General features: G+C 41.3%; 1 protein-coding gene across 3 annotated transcripts in view; it reads left to right on the top strand.

Annotated features, from left to right (window-relative positions):
- The window catches only part of LOC135224667 (nuclear hormone receptor FTZ-F1 beta-like), a 211,926-nt gene that overhangs the window by 111,185 nt on the left and 85,145 nt on the right, over positions 1-15,596 (top strand). The window contains exon 1 of one of the 3 annotated variants that reach the window (XM_064263889.1): positions 394-416. The exons of the other annotated variants lie outside the window; for them this stretch is intronic. The gene's annotated coding sequence lies outside the window, so the exon portion shown is untranslated. Of the gene's footprint in view, positions 1-393; positions 417-15,596 lie in introns of those variants that run through there. 3 annotated transcript variants of the gene reach the window in all.

Raw genomic sequence — 15,596 nt, 5'->3', positions numbered from 1 at the left:
ATATAACAGAGAACCTCTTCGAGTGAGATAATCAAAGAAAGAAAGAAAGGAGAGAAAAAAAAAAAATAAAAGGTTACGTTGAAGGAACAATCTTTTTATATCAAACCCACCTCCATCTGCTCGGCCATTTAGTAATGACACCCACAAAAGTTAAATAAACCGCGGCTGGTTAAGGGTCTCGCAAGACATTCCTACACAAGCAGTACTGTCAAGAGATACTGTCTCTCTCTTTCTCTCTGTGTGTGTAGCACGCACATACACACACACACATACACACACACACACAAACACACACACGCTAGTCCCACACCGGGTCCACCACCACCACCACCAGTCGAAGTAGAGTGAGAGCGAGGCGGAGTCTCGTGTCGTAGTAGACTAACGCCGCCACCAACACGTCAGTCGGGCCTATTAGGGTGAGGTGTGTGGATGAGGAAGGCTTCACTCTCTCTCTCTCTCTTCCTCCTTCCTTCCTTCTTCCTGCCTGCCTGCCTTTGCTCCTGCCTTCTCTCTCTCCCTTCTTCCTACAAAACTCGCGCCTAAAGTCTCAACGGCGGCGCATCGTTGAGACTAGAGCGGTCTTTCTCCGTTGAATCGCTGTTCGAAGTTTAATAATCTCTATATATATTATTGCTTACAGAAGTCTGTGGAGTTTGTTTTCTGTAGGAAATGTTTGAAATCTCTTCCTTCCGTTTGCATGCAAATATCGCCAGTGTTCAGTCAAAAACTTTATTGTTAAGTGTGTAAGTGAAAAAAAAAGTTTGAATCCATGTACTACGATATATATTCCATTAGACTTTCAAATAACTTGTACTATTGTTTGCATGAACAAACGGACTTGTCAAAGTATGACTGGTAAAGCTGACAAAATGAAAAGCAATAACGAAGCGTTAAAAGTTTTCTTAATGACATTTTAAAAAGAAAGTTCGAAAAAACTGACAGGCCTAGTGAAGTGTTTTTGAGTCGCTGTTGTTGTGAATAGACCGAACCAACACTGGAAAGTGGTTTGTTTTTTACTTTTTAATTTTCCAAACAGAAAAAAAAGTGCTGAAACTACGAAAAGAATGACCAAAAATGACAGAGAAATTTATATATTCGAGATATATATTAAACAGAACTGACGGAAAATAGTATATTATATATTATAATAATAATATTAAACTCCCCGGCGCCATGACACATAGCAACAAAGTAACACCAGTATAGTAGTCATAGTACTACTAGTGACAGTAGTAGCTCCAGCTCCAGCAGTAGCAGCTGGTAATAGTAGCAAAGGTGTAATTCTTCCCTCCGCAAAGGAGGGCGGAGGGTGATTGACGTGTCTGGGGGGCCGGGGGTGGAGGGGAAGAGGGGGACTTTGGCGAATTGCATATTATGAGTTCTTCGCGTGATGGCAATGAAAAGAAAGTATTAGACCGAACTTTTCTTGTAAGTGTCGTGTCGGGAGGTGTTCCACCCAAGGGGTAAAGTACCCAAAAGGTTTTTCACATTTTTGTGATTCCTTTTACTCTTTTTTTTTTTTTTTGGGGGGGGGAGTTTTTTTATATATTTATTTAGTCTCTTCATTGCAACACCGTAAGGAATTCAGATATGTACGCGGACAGAGCTATACTCTGTGCGTGTATACATTTATTTTTAATCAATTTCAGTACTTTGTTGAATAAGTAAGAATAAACCATTTATTTTTACTTGAAAGTAGAGATATACATGCATGCATTTATTTAATTTATTCACATATGTACCTACATACTGACAACATTACATAGACACACTAGTACATTATTACATACTGACAACATTACATAGACACACTAGTACATATCTACAAACTGACAACATGGCGTGGAAAAAAAAATCATGTGGGCATGTGTTGGTTGTGATACTTGTTTACATTCTGCTAATTTTTTTTATATATATTTATTTACCTCCGTGGAAGCAGATCCACAGTTATATGACATATACATATATATATATATATATATATATATATATATATATATATATATATATATATATATATATTATTGAAAATATCATTTCTGTCTACTTAGAGTGTATAGTGGTTCACTGATGCATAATAATTACAGCAGAAAGTAAAGTTTGTACCTTGGTACTTTGTGGTCTACTCATTCAATAATAACTTTCGTCGCTGTAGTTTTGTGCGTGTGTGTGTGTTTGTGTGTTGTTTTATATCTTTGACTGTACATAATCGTTACTGTAGTATACCAGGGTATACTATCTAATGTACAGATCTTCAGTCCTAATGAAGATTGGTCCTACTGAACTCCAAACTTACATGTAGTCTCTCTCTCTCTCTCTCTCTCTCTCTCTCTCTCTCTCTCTCTCTCTCTCTCTTTCATCAAGGTTTACTATCATAAACATTTTGTAACTGCCTCTGTAGGCAGCTGAGTCAGACAGACTAGGCCTAAGCTGTAGTATTGATTGAGTAGTGCACTCAAAACACCTATTGCTCAGCCCAGTTCCCAAGGCAAAAGTTATAGTAAGTAGTTTTCAAATAAGTGAAGCGAAAAAAAGGCAAATATAAGTATGTTACTTGTCCAAGTCATAAATATGAAAGCTTATTTTGAGAACAGTTGGGACACGCCCCCTTTTCTCACGTGGCTTCACCAAAGGTTCATTCAGCATCAGCCTATTGCATTGCGAAAGAGTCATTAGAAAAACAATTGCTTTTCTTTGGAGATATGATGTAGATGGAAACTTTGTGATCATTGATACATTGACGTTTAATCATGGTGATGATAATTATACGTGTACGAAAAGCTAAAGTTTTGTCCATATATCAACATGAGCGAGGTTGTTGGGTAGAGCCAGACTGGGTATGCGACGTATAGTCTGGACTTTCAAGAGAGAGAGAGAGAGAGACTTTGGGCACAAGTGAGGGGTGGGGGCTAAGGAAAACACACGTTAATTATCAACAACAGGGTGTAGACCATTGTGGTATGGGGGGAAGCTTCAAGGATATTGCAAGTTCGGATGCATTCCGTGTCGACTTCTTGCAATTCATTGTTGACGCATAGAATTGCGGCCTGTGGTCTTCCACACACGTAAACAAAACAAACAAACAAAAACACTGACGAGGTGGCGGTAGTAGTAGTGTTGGTGGTGTTCGCTCGAAATGTAATGACAGTTACATGTTTTAGATTGAAATCGAAGCCGAAGTTCCTCACGAAGGAAATCGAACAAGTACAATATACAATGCAAGTAAAGGAATGTTTTAGTCTGTTACACACACACACACACACACACACACACACACTTATGAAATTGAGGTAACTTTTCAGTACAAAGCAATTACTACGTAACAAACAAACAAAAATTCAAACCTGTGTAATTGCAGAATGGGAAATTATATTGTTCAACATTTGGTGCACAAGTGTTGGTTCATAGTTTTGGTGTATGTAACTGGTAATTTTTTCTGTAAATATGCCGAGGTATGCGTCTAGTTATTGCAGGTCTGGAATGTAGGAAACTTACGCGCTCTCTCTCTCTCTCTAAATGAAAGAGATATGAGAATAAGTGCACCTTTGGACCCAGACCTCATAAGTTATATCCCTCTGACCTTACCCAAGTTATTGTTTGCTCTCTCTCTCTCTTCTCTCTCTCTCTCTCTCTCTCTCTCTCTATTTTACCTGTTGCTGTTTAGACTCATGTCGAAGGGGAAGCTGCGAGAGACAGAAGTCATCCTTTGACCATCTCCTAAAACCCTCTTCCCCCCACCCCGCCCCCTCTCTCTCTCTTTCCAGACCATTCCTCCCTCCACCCCTTTCCCCTGTAACTCATCGCCTGATTCTCTCTCTCTCTCTCTCTCTCTCCTCGGACCGTGCCCTTCTCCCTCCTTACCATCTCATAACAGAACCTCCTCACCTTCCCCGTTAACCCCAAAGGAGGTTATATTTATGGCTAACCTCACCATGAAATTCATTCGCTTTCAACTGAGCTACCTCTAACAACTGCTAACTGAAGAAGAAGAAGAAGAAGAAGTAGTAGACTCAAAGTCCTGGCTGACGGTTAATACCAAGTAGACTCATAATAGACTCATAGTCTTAGCTGACAGCTGATAACAAGTAGACACAGTAGATTCATTGTCCTAGCTGACAGTTAATAACATGTAGACCCATAATAGACTCATAGTCCTAGCTGACGGTTAATAACAAGTATTCATAATTAGTCCTGGCTAGCTCTTGTACTTTCTATTCGTCATTGAAGAGAATACATTATAACTGTTCAAAGAAGTGTTTCCAGACGGGACATTCGTATTCAAAACGACAACAGCAGCGCAGACAGTGAGACTATATAACTAGTATTAGCCTTTAAAAGAGGAAGGACGAGGCGGTCCGGTCTGGAGGTCTGAGGAGAGAGAGAGAGAGAGAGAGAGAGAGAGAGATTCTGTTTCCACGTGGCGTCACTTCGTCTGCTACCGCAAGGTTGAATAATTGTTTTTGTTGAAACGTGACCGGCTCTTGCCAGCCTATCATGGCAGGATATGTAGCTCTAAGTCTCATTATACTAAGATCTGTTTTGCTTCTTTGATATTTATTCGGTCCACCCAACAACCTCCTCCCCCTCCTCTGATTTTGGGGTAGGGGGTGGGGGAGTTGGGGTGCGTGTGTGACTGTTGACTTTGTGGTATATGAATCAGATGACCTTCCCGAGGACTTGACCAGTCTAGGATAACAGTGGCAGTTTGTATTATTTCAGCTTAAGGTCATGAACAAACGCTGACGGTTTGATACAATAGATTGTAAAATGCCCCAGGAAGAATATTTTGTTAGCTAGTCATAACACAGTATACGTAATAACCTTATTCTCGCAGCTAGAGGTACTGATATAGCATAAAATCTTATCAAATGATGACCACCTGTCTGAATAAACAACGGTTTCATCTATTTGCCAATATCAACTCCGTTGTACCTTTCAAAAACTTTCTTAGTCGCCATCCAGGCTATGGAATTTCGTGCATCTGTACTAACAGATGTTGTCATCCGGTACTTCCCCCTTTCCCCCTGGTTTTTTGGGGTTTGGGGGCTGGGGGTGGGTGGGTGGGTGGTAGGGGTGGGGTTGAGGAGCCAGGTTGCCTGGGACTCAAAGCGAGATGTTTTTGGCAACAAGTAGACTCACTCACCTGGCACCTTGGTCTCCCAGCTTCTAAAAGAAACAACAACAACAAAAAAGTGGATGTACAGATCACCCGTCAGTTACAGCGAATGATTCAATGGCTAACAATATCCTCTAACTGTAGCCAGAGATAAAACAAAAACTAAGTTGGGACAGGAAACAATCCATAGTGCTATGGTGTGGTCGTGGATCTCTCCCGCTTCGACAGTACTATTTTTTTTCTTTTTTTTTATTCGTTGTCGAATGGACAAACAACAAACCAACCAACTGGTCGAAGGGAGCTTTTTTGTTGCTTTTTCTTTGCTTTGTTTGTGTGGCGCAATTAATCCACGAATTGTTTTTCCCCGGAACGTGACGTCATCTGTCAACCATGCCGGAGACAGTAGCGAATAAATGAGAGATGTTTTTCTGTTATTCGATAGGTTTAAGACCCAGATGTTTTCACGCCGCAGACAATGAGCGTTTGTGTGTGTGTGTGTGTATGTTTGTGTGTGTGTGACGTTTGACTTCAGCACAGCACAGCAGCAGCAGCACCAGCAGCCATCGAGCTTTGGTCTGTGAGAGGTGCCGACAAACTTACTTACAGAGCGCTCTGCACATCTGGTCCAAATTCCGACGGCTTATCTCTCCCATCACGCTTTGTTTCAATTTGGGTAATCGTTCTGACCTCCAGGAGGGCGTCTTCGAGTGACCATAGTGACCTCACGGCTCCTACGGAGGAGGGGGAGGGGCCAAGGGGGAGGCACTGCGAGGAGCTGTTTATATGAAAGAGGATCCAAGTTTGGGCAGCCGACATCAAAACCTCTCTCTCTCTCTCACTCTCTCTCCAACGCCGAAACATCTGGCCAGTTCGTATAGCTGTCATGCCTGTCCCGTAATCCGCTGCCTAGCGTTTCCCATCCATTTTCTTTCGTCTCTTCTCGTTGCTGCTTCCACATTTCGGGGTCGGGCCTGCGTATGGCAAAGACAAAGGGGATGTTGAACTCTCTCTCTCTCTCTCTCTTCTGTCTCTCTCCGATGTATCGGCAGGTACGACGAGCAAATGCAAAGGCACCACAAGTGAAGAAGAAGAAGTGGTGGTGGTGGGGTGTAGTAGGGAGCATGGGAGGGGGGGGGGGTGGGGGGCGGGGGGACGAAGGAAGGAAGTCGCGTTTTCAAAATGCATCGTTCGTGTGTGGTAACAGACGGCGGCGGGTTCCCGGCGAGAACTGTTCAGCGGGGCGCGGGGGCGGGCGACTCTCGCTCTTGGGGACTCCGGGCGCAGGGGTGGAAATGGCGGCGGCTGGGGTTGGCCCTCAAGTTCATTGTCAAGGTCGGACAAGTTGAGGTCGAGAGGAGGGGGGAGGCGAAGGAAGTTCTAGAGGGGGGAGAGGTTAGATAGAAAAGGAGGGATAAGAACACACACACACTCAGAAAGATAGTTGCCAGAGAGAGAGAGAGCAAGGGAAAGAAAGGGAATTGCATTAATGGTGGTCATACGAGAGAATATGACTATATGATTAATATTGACGAAGAGACGAGGTAGGGATTAGTGTAGCGAACTCCGTTGATGAGAGAGGAGAGAGAGAAAGGGTGGAGGGTAGTACTAGTCTTTCGGTTCAGAGGGCAGAGGTTGAGAGTAACGTTATATTTGGTGATAATGGGGGAGAGAGAGAGAGGTTCCACTAGAGGGATGATGATGATGATGATGTCCGTTTGGCGATAATAGTACCACCACCAGAGGATCAAATACGATACAAAACACGGAAGGAAAAAAGTAGTTAAAAAAATAAATTAGAACGTATATAAATAACTCCCCCAGGGCCTTGGTTAAAGAGTTTGATGACTGAGCTGCCAAATTATCTATGTATTTGAAATAAGACTATCGTTTGATATGAGTTCTCTTTTGAAAAACTATTATAAGTTTTAATACGGCTTTCGGCCATGATTACAAGGTTCGAAAGCATAGTATGTTTTCGTTTGAGTTCTTATCTCTCTTTCTCTCACACTCGGATTAGTCTCATATCTCTCTCTCTCTCTCTCTCTCTCTCTCTCTCTCTCTCTCTCTCTCTCTTATTAACACCTGTGATTTGTGGCAATTCGTGACTGCGTGCAGTAAAAACCCTCAAGAGTTGTTTACTTATTCTAAGCGGAAAAACGGGCCGTAGGGGTTAAGGGGTAACTGCCTCTCTCTCTCTCTCTCTCTCTCTCTTCCTTAATTCAGTACCCCCACCCACACCCTACAACCCTCTCTCCCACCCACCCACTAACCTCCGCCCTTTGCTCATATCTCTCCCTACCACCCCCACACGCCCTAACACATTCCCCCTCTTGCTCTTTGTTCTTTTGGTACAGTTATGTCTATCTACCTTCATTCCGCTCTCTCTCTCTCTCTCTCTCTCTCTCTCTCTCTCGTCGGGCAAATTGTTTATACAGATGGACTCGTCAGCATCTCCTTGTTAAGTTGTCCGCAATGTCTGATTTCTTTTTTTAAATTTTTCCTCTCTTGTTTTCGTTGATAGTTTAATTATGATCACAATTCTCCGTTATCATTGTACCTATCGACGTCTTTATCATCACTCATTATGACTCTTCCTGATCCGAATGATAATACTATTAATACTAATTTAACTCGGTATGACTGCTAAATGACAACGAAACTTACAGAACTTACACAGCATCGCTTGAATGATAGGCCTAGGGTCTACGAGTATTTCCTGCAGACCTGGGAGACCATTTCATTATTTGATTTATTTATTTATATCAGTGACACAGCAAGAGCTGTCATATCTGTCTTTCGCATATTCTTGATTTGTAGTACGATGTTTGTTTTTATATAATACCAGTTACTCGAGTAGTACTATTAGGAACGATGTTAGCCCCGTTAATGGTTAAAAAAGAATTGAGCGTCTGCAAAACTAGCGTCCATTTTAACATCGGTAGAAAAATGAATGAATGAAATAGAGTGAAGGCCAATTTATCTTGAATATTATAAACAATTCAACTCTTCCTTGACATAACAAATTCCAAGACAAAGGTTTATTTAAGACCGTTTTTAAATAGCCTTTTGAAATTGTGTTGTGTGTAGTTATAAAACTTTACAGGTATTTGTCCTACGTAGGAGGCGGTTGAAATACGTCTTGTTCGCTAAAATATGAGAGATCACGTAATTTCTTGAGTGTTGTGGGGTGGGGAGGGGAGGGGTTGTGTAGTGGAGACAAACAATGACATTTATATATATTAATTATATATTTATAATATTATAATATAATAACTATATATATATTATATATATATATATATAAATATATATATAGAGAGAGAGAGAGAGGAGAGAGACCCTGAGAGAGACGAGAGAGAGAGACGAAGAGAGAGGGAGAGAGGCTATTTGAACCCTATTTGAAAGTGCAACGAAGAAACAATAAGTAAATAAACAAATAAATAAATAAATTAGTCTCCAGATGTCTGGGTTTTCACTCGCGGCCATTCGATACTCGTCAAGTTCAAGGAAGGTCTCTTCCATTCATGCAACCTCTCTCTCTCTCTCTCTCTCTCTCTCTCTCTCATCTCTCTCTCTCTCGAGTGAAAAGCCACGCTCTGCTACCGATTGACCCACGCAGGTCGTAAAAGGAAGTGGAGCCTATGTGCTTCTGTACCTGAAGTTTTTTCCCGGGCAGGTTTCCACTTTCGATAACAGCGAATTTTAGCCAACTTCCCGACCTACCAGTAAACCAGTGGGTAGCATTTTATACGTATACGTATGATATACATATACATACATACACACACACCACACATATATTATATATTTATTAATATTATATATATAAGATATATATTCTATATATATATTATATATAATATATATGCAGGCATACATCGCCATAAGTTCACAAGAATAATGTACGCGTGTGTATGCATGTTTATTGAAGCAATTTCAACCGAAAAGTATTTTTTTTAAATATCTTATGACGAAATAGTAAGTATGAACGTGTAAAAGGACCTTCCTGGCCCGACATGACATTCCAGTTCTGTGTTCCAGGCGTAGTTTAACTACGTCTATTACGTTCCAGCTACGTTCCAGTTCAGAGTGTTCTGCGTTCCAGGTGTAGTGTAAACCGTGTCTACCGCATTCCAGTTCTGAGTACCCTGTGTTCCAGGTGCAGTCTAAACCGCGTCTACTGCGTTCCAGTTCTGAGTGCCCCGTGTTCCAGATGTTTAAACCGTGTCTACCGCATTCCAGTTCAGAGTGCCGTTTGTTCCAGGTGTAGTCGCGTTCCAGTTGAGTGTTCTGTGTTCCAGATGTGGTCTAAACTGCGTCTACCACATTCCAGTTTAGTGCTCTGCGTTCCAGGTGTATAGTCTAAACCGCGTCTACCACGTTCCAGTTCTGAGCTTCGTGTGTTCCAGGTGTAGTCTAAACCGTGTTTACCGCATTCTAGTTCAAGAGTGTTCTGCGTTCCAGGTGTATAGTCTAAAACAGCGTCTATCTACCACTTGCTGGAACAAGGAAGGCGGGAGTGGAAAGAGATTATAAAAGAGCAAACTTGTTATATGACCTTTCATCCCATCAGAATACTGTCATCCAACATTTTTTTATTTTTTGTTAATGATATGTTATGGTACGGACGATGATGATGATGACGAATCATAGCCTGGATGTACGATGATTTCTATTATTTTCTTCTTCTTCTTCCTCTTCTGCTCTTGGGTAATAAAATTATCTTAAGTCCATTCAGCTCAGGAGGAAAAGCAAGCCACCGCTGTTGGCATATGAGTCATCTCTCTCTACCTCCTCCACCTCCTCCTCCTCCTCCTCCTCCTCCTCCTCCTCCCACTCACGAGATAGGGAGGAGGAGGGATTGCATTGGCCCCCAGGAAATTCCCCTCCCCTCCCCTCCCTTACCTTACCACCTCCCTCCCTCCCTCCTTCACTCCCAATTCTTACTTGGATTCGTCACTCTGCTGTCTCCCTACCACTGTTTCCCCCTCCCCCTCCCCCCAGGTAACCTCTACTACTCCTAAAACTCAAAGTCGTCCAGTCGCCTCTGTTCGTCTCTCTCTCTCTCTCTCTCTCTCTCTCTCAGAATTCGATCCATACCTGGGAGAGTTTTCATGGAGTTTTTTGTATGGAGTATATATATATATATATATATATATATATATATATATATATATATATATATATATATATATATATATATATATGAGCTAGTACTTTCTTTTGTTTATTTTTTTTGCTTTTGTGAATGTGCAGGACCCTTCAAATTGATTTACTTGAATAAATATTAGTAAAATATTATATATTGATAAGGTAACCGCATCTCTGTCAGATTTTTGAGATAATAGAAAAATTAACTCATATGAAAACTGCATCAAACCAAGAAGTTTAGATATTAATTTCAATACGAATGTAAAATACGGTCTTTATAAAGTACATGAAGACTTAATTAGATCGTTAAAAAAGATTGGCAATAATTGTAGTAGCATGTAAACCCTATGTTGATAGCTTCAAATAACTATCATATTTGATAAAGACTAATTTTGTTGATAATTGTAACACTTAATAAATTTAATGCACCAAATAGCAATATAATTTATCCAGATATCTGTATATCTTTCAAATACGTGGCTATACTGCGTCATTGTCTGCAGTTGTGTTTATCTTGAGCCCTGTACAAAAACTTCAACTTGCAACATATTGTTGTTTTTTTTTCTTTTATTTTAATAAGTGAAAAGATTTCTTCCTGTATTTGCTCTGACCTCCTCTTATTTCCTTCTAATGAGCACCATATTCTTTGGAAGCTTGAATTTCGAGTCAGTGGCCCCTTTGGTGGGCTTGTTCCATATGAATAGGGTTCCTAATCTTCTTAATAATAATAATAATAATAATAATAATAATAATAATAATAATAATAATATGCGTCCTGTGGTCAAGTTGGTAGCGCCATGAATTCCGGTGCAGGAGGACGTCCCCTTCGAGTCTGACCAAAGGCGAGGAGAGTGATGTAGTTCGAAACCCTCGGTGGAAGGATATCATTCACTTTCGAGTTGTAGAGATCAGTCCACAAGCGAAAAGACTGGTGTCAATTCGTCCACCCACTGAGCTCTGTACAAGAGTTAGGAATTTCAAGGTGATTCTCCAGCCACAGAGGAAATCAGAAATTGCTGGAAATTCCCTGGATGGGACAGTCGGGATATTTAAGGTCTATTATTATTATTGTTATTCAGAAGCTGAACCCCATTCATATGGAATAAGCCCACTAAAGGGGCCACTGACTTGAAATTCAAGCTTCCAAAGAATATGGCACTCATTTGGAAGTGAGAGAAGGTAAAGTGAAATACAGAAAGCAGAGAGACCCCACTTATTTGAAAAGGAAAAATTAATCAGTATGTCAATAAATAGGTAAAAATGTATCAAGTCTGATGACTGGAGATGGATTTGACACTTTTTGGACAATGAGTATACAGGTAAGGTCTTGCTGCCTATCTGGAGGACTTAGTGCAAGTAAGCAGCCAAGTCTGGGGTTACAGAACGCGCCACAGACAGCCTATACAACCTTCCAAAGGCTGCTGAATTCACAAGGGTCTCTCTGGTTTTCCCCCCGAGTTTCAAGGGCTGCTCCAGGACCTAGAGGCTTTGTTGGCACAGGGCCAGCTTTGGCTAAAATCAGTTTTGAACTTGACGCTCCTGAATGGGGTTAACATGCTACAATGATGCATATGTGCCTATGAAGTGTAAATTCTTGAAATTATTTATCAAATAAAACTGTAAGGCGTGATTTCTTGAAATTATTTATGAAACTGTAAAGAAATCTAAAATTTCAGCCAATACTGCTATCGGAAACTACAAGCAAGCTTTGGCATCTACTGTCTACTTGTCTTGACAAACGCAGGCGATTGCACCAGCTTCGTGCAACCATTTTTTTGTGCAGTTGCAACAAAAAAAAGAAAAAAAGTCCTCCTCCGTCTCTCGGAATGGTATCATTCGACCAAATTACCGGACAGGTGGTGACCATACCCGAGGCTGTGCCTTGTTAAGTCAAATCTTGCCCTCCATCTCAACCTGCACATGATTTATGAAGTCGCAGTGGCTATTTTTAGATTTCTACTTCCTCTTATGGTCTCCTCTCTCTCTCTCTCTCTCTCTCTCTCTCTCTCTCTCAACCAGCCAGCCCCCTATACCCCTCTTCCTCCTCCCCCTCCCCCACCTCTCCACTAACCCCCTTCCCCCCTCTTAGTCTCATACCTACCTCTCTCTCTCTCTCTTCCTCTCTCATTCCTCCTACCCTAACTCAGGCCTCTTCTCACTCCGCCCATTTGAGGCCCTCCCTACCTACCTACCTACCGTCCTTAGATAGGTGAAGGAGGAGTAGGAGGAGGGAAATGGTGAGGGGGAAGAGAGAGGGGGAGGGGAGAGCAGACTCTCTCCTCCTCACTCTGTCACTAACCTACACTGCAAAATCTCTATGGATATCAGTTATCTTAACTTCGTGGGGTTTTAGGCCGATAGTACTAGTACTACAAGTTTCCACCAGAAGTGTAGCTAGCAACTGTTTGAGTAGTTCTTCTAAAGACTACAGAACTGGTTGAGAAGATGAACGTAGGTCTGGCCAGTTTTGTTATTTATATATATATAATAAAAACTGGTCCATTCTAAATTAATTTTCCGTTATTATCAACATCTCGTTTCATTTCACGAGGACAGACGTAGTAAGTAGTTGGCTGTGAAAATCGATGCGTTCAGTGACTCACGAACGTAAAACTCAGCAAAGCTTTATAATAATGTCGTATACACAACTAAAACTGGATGACTCTCGCGATATATATAACGTTAGGTAAAGAAAAAGAGTGTGTATTTACAGCGGTGATACGTTGAATAAGCAGCGCGCATCAGTGCAATCAATGCATTTGTCCGCTTAGCCTAGACCGAGAGCTGGTCGCAGCGACAAAGCCTCGTAAACATTCTCTAGGGGGCGTTGTAACAAAATAGCCGCAATTGGCGCATTCCTGGATGTCATTCAGTTGTGAGCGATGATTCTCTCTCTCTCTCTCTCTCTCTCTCTCTCTCTCTCTCTCTCTCTCTCTAGAAAAGTTATATAAATACAAAGAACTTGTAGCTGTACACCCGTGTTCATCGTGAAGTAAGATTACGGTCCTGAACTTAATTCTGGTTTACCATTTAATTTATAAGTAAAAAGATCGAGAAAGGGAGGCCCTTCTCTCTCTCTCTCTCTCTCTCTCTCTCTCTCTCTCTCTCTCTCTCTCTCACACACACACACACACACACACACACACACACATGCACACAACATGAGCAGCTGCCCAGGTTTCAGTCTCGATATCCATTTTGTCACATACGTCTAGTGCTGAGGCTCTTGAAGCCTTCGTGTGTTCACACACATTGCCATTTACTACATCTGCTGTAACGCCAGTTTGTTACAAAGTGATCAATCAATCTTATGTAATACTCCATTCGTCAAAATGCTTCGTACACGGGCCTCTACAGCAAGTCATACGAGTTCAGTTCGTCGTAAAACTAAACAGTTAGGTCGTATACAGAACTTTTTCTCGTTGCTCAACGTTGCTGTGACCTGCATCATAAACGTAGACAAACTTCTGAGAGAGAGAGAGAGAGAGAGAGAGAAGAGAGAGAGAGAGAGAGAGAGCCAGCAATTGTTAGTTCAAGGGCAAGTTACAACCATCCAGGCCCAGGTCGGAAGAATGCAGCGCAGGTCCGTGTCGTGTGCCTGTCTTGGCTTAAAGATAATGCAAAGCTGGAATCCAGATCAAACGCCGACATGTTCTCATCTCTCTCTCTCTCTCGAGAGAGAGAGAGAGAGAGAACAACGAGTCAATTTTTTTTTCGGAAAAGGTTCTGGGGTTGTATCGGCTCTTGTAACGAAAAAGAAATAAAGAAAGTGGCAGTTATTTTCAGTTCGGTCTAGCTGAGCTGTACGAGGTAGTACTAGTAATACTACTCGATGAGGGCTATTGGAGAAGTTTAGCACCAAATGCTCTACAGTTCCTGTCCATGAATGCCCTACAGTCTTACTATAGCGCAGCCAAGGCACTTATTTCTTCTTCCCCTTCTTCTTCTTCTTCTTCTTCTTCTTTTGTAGCTGACTTGGCAGGCAGACAGAAATTGCGAACACCGTTTGGCCATAGATATGTGTGTGTGTTTTTTTTAACGGTATTACACTGTTTTTCTTATATTTCTTATGCTACAAATACATACCTCAGATATCTGCAGTTTTTATGCATATGTGTGAGTTTATTTATTTATTTTGTGTGTGTCAATCTGTATTAATGGCAGAGTATTTTTTATTTATGTTTAAGTAAAAGAATTCTGAACGTGAGCTACCCCCCCCCCCCCTCTCTCTCTCTCTCTCTCTCTCTCTCTCTCTCTCTCTCCTCTCTCTCCTCCTAGAAGTGTTGTTCGAGATAGAGGGTTAGCCGTGTGAGGTACAGTAGCAGGAGGTTGGGGGGAGGGGTGGGGTTGGGGTGGGAGGGTAGGAAGGTTTGAGAAGAGAGGGCCAACGGTAACGGGAACCTCAACCTCGTGTGACACCAGAGGGGTCATGAGGTCAGGTCCCCCCTCCCCCCTTCCCTCCCACCCTTACCCCACCCCACCCCCTCCTCTCTATCCTACCCCCCTCCACCATTTCGCCTCTGCGCGGATGCATACTAGCGAAGGGCGTACGTACGGCCGAGCAGTGTTTTTCTACACACACACACACACACACACACATATATATATATATATATATATATATATATATATATCTCACCAATAATGTTTTGAAAATGATTCCTTTATTATATTTATAAAGTAATGCTGATGCCTTATGGTTGACGCTTATATACTTCATAAGTTTCGATAAAATCTGTAAAGTTTCGATAAAATCTGTACGTGCAAAATTAAAGTATTATTATTGTATATATGTATATTATTTGAAATGATTCCTTTATTATATATATAAAGTAATGTCTGATGCCTTATGGTTGACGCTTATATACTTCATATGTTTCGATAAAATCTGTACTTGCAAAATTATTATTATTATTATTATTATTATTATTATTATTATTATTATTATTATATATTATTATTATTATTATTAATTTTCCTTTCAGCCTTACTAAATATTCGTAATCTTCTCTCCTTTTGCAGTAAGATTTCTCCTTTTAATTTATTTTGAAAATAAGTGACAATAAATTACGTATTTATCAAAACGGAAATCTCTCTCAATCTCACTGTCATTTATTAACTTTGCTTCTGTCATCAAAAGTATACTCGATTGTCTCTCCTTCAGAATTTAAAAAAAAAAAAAAAAAGTGGGACGGGGCTCTCTGGACCCCACATACCCGAAGAGGTCGTTCGGTAGAACGTCTCCTATGATATATATAGATATATTTTAAAAGGGCATTTGACGGTGCCCAAAATCTGGATGCTGGCCACGCCCCGTGTCAACGAGTGC

This window comes from Macrobrachium nipponense, chromosome 12 (assembly GCF_015104395.2).
Source record: "Macrobrachium nipponense isolate FS-2020 chromosome 12, ASM1510439v2, whole genome shotgun sequence".
Lineage (NCBI taxonomy): Eukaryota > Metazoa > Arthropoda > Malacostraca > Decapoda > Palaemonidae > Macrobrachium > Macrobrachium nipponense.
This window is presented reverse-complemented; position numbering and strand designations above follow the sequence as displayed.